Source organism: Marmota marmota, unplaced genomic scaffold, assembly GCF_001458135.2.
Source record: "Marmota marmota marmota unplaced genomic scaffold, marMar, whole genome shotgun sequence".
NCBI classification, from domain to species: Eukaryota; Metazoa; Chordata; class Mammalia; order Rodentia; family Sciuridae; genus Marmota; species Marmota marmota.
The window spans coordinates 1,666,835-1,667,994 of record NW_026000138.1 but is presented as its reverse complement, the minus strand read 5'-3'; the positions used below and the strand labels follow the sequence as shown (position 1 = coordinate 1,667,994).

General features: G+C 36.8%; 1 non-coding gene across 1 annotated transcript; it reads right to left on the bottom strand.

The window, feature by feature from the left end:
* Window positions 1–606: 606 nt before the first annotated feature.
* LOC125611260 lies at window positions 607–748 on the bottom strand. Its single transcript, XR_007341417.1, has one exon. It is a non-coding gene; the product is annotated as a U4 spliceosomal RNA (small nuclear RNA).
* Between the last annotated feature and the right edge of the window lie 412 nt (window positions 749–1,160).

Here is a 1,160-nt window from a genome sequence, read left to right as displayed (position 1 = left end):
TTCCTTTAAGCTTCCCTCTCCAAAACAAAATCCCACCTGCCTCTTTTCATTTTACCATCTTTTCATAACTTTTCATTGAGCAGCTATGGTGAATTCGGCCCAGTTCCACATACCAAAAATAGAACAGTAAACAGAGCAGGTGAGACCTTTGTCCCTGTGAAGTTTACATTCCGCTGAGGAGATGTATATGATAACCAAGGAAATAAATTGAATAACAAGAGAATTTCAGGTAATAAGAAACCTAGATCATGTAGGGTTTTTTTTTTAATATCTTTATTTTGTTTATTTATTTTTATGTGGTGCTGAGGATTGAACCAGTGCCTCACATGTGCGAGGCAGGCGCTCTGCCACTAAGCCACAACCACAGCCCCCATGTAGGGTTTTTGTACTGGGTATTGTGCCCAGAGGTGCTTTACCACTGAGCCACATTCCTAGTCCTTTCTATTTTTTATTTTGAGACAGGGTTTCACTAAGTTGCTTAGGGTTTACTAAACTGCTGAGGCTAACCTTGAACTTGTGATCCTCCTTCCTTATCCTCCTGAGTTACTGGAATTTCAGGTGTGCACTACTGCACCCAGCATGGAAGACCATTTTTGAAAAATCCAGTCTCCATAGAGACTGTCAAAAATTTGCTGATGCCGACTGTATTTCAAGTCATCATGGCAGGTTATTGAGAAAGGTTTTCAATTATCAATGATCATACCTCAGATAAACCTCATCAGCTACAACACTGCCACTGCACAAAGCTTTTTAAATTATAGCTGCAAAACTGGAATTCATTATGAGAAAGCAGAAAGCGAAGGTGAGCTTTTTTTTTTTTTTTTCTTTTAATAATCAAAACCTATTTATGATAAACACTTTCAGCAAACTAAGAAAGGGTCCTCCATATTCTATTTTTTTTTTACATTTTGTATGTGAATATGAATTCTATAGAAGGATATATTTTATTTTAATTTTTTTTATTTTTAATTTTTTATTGTGGGTTGTTCAAAACATTACAAATTTCTTGACATATCATATTCCACACTTTGATTCAAGTGGGTTATGAACTCCCACCTTCACCCCATACACAGATTGCAGAATCATATCAGTTACACATCCATTGATTTACATATTGCCATACTAGTGTCTGTTGTGCTCCGCTGCCTTTCCCATCCTCC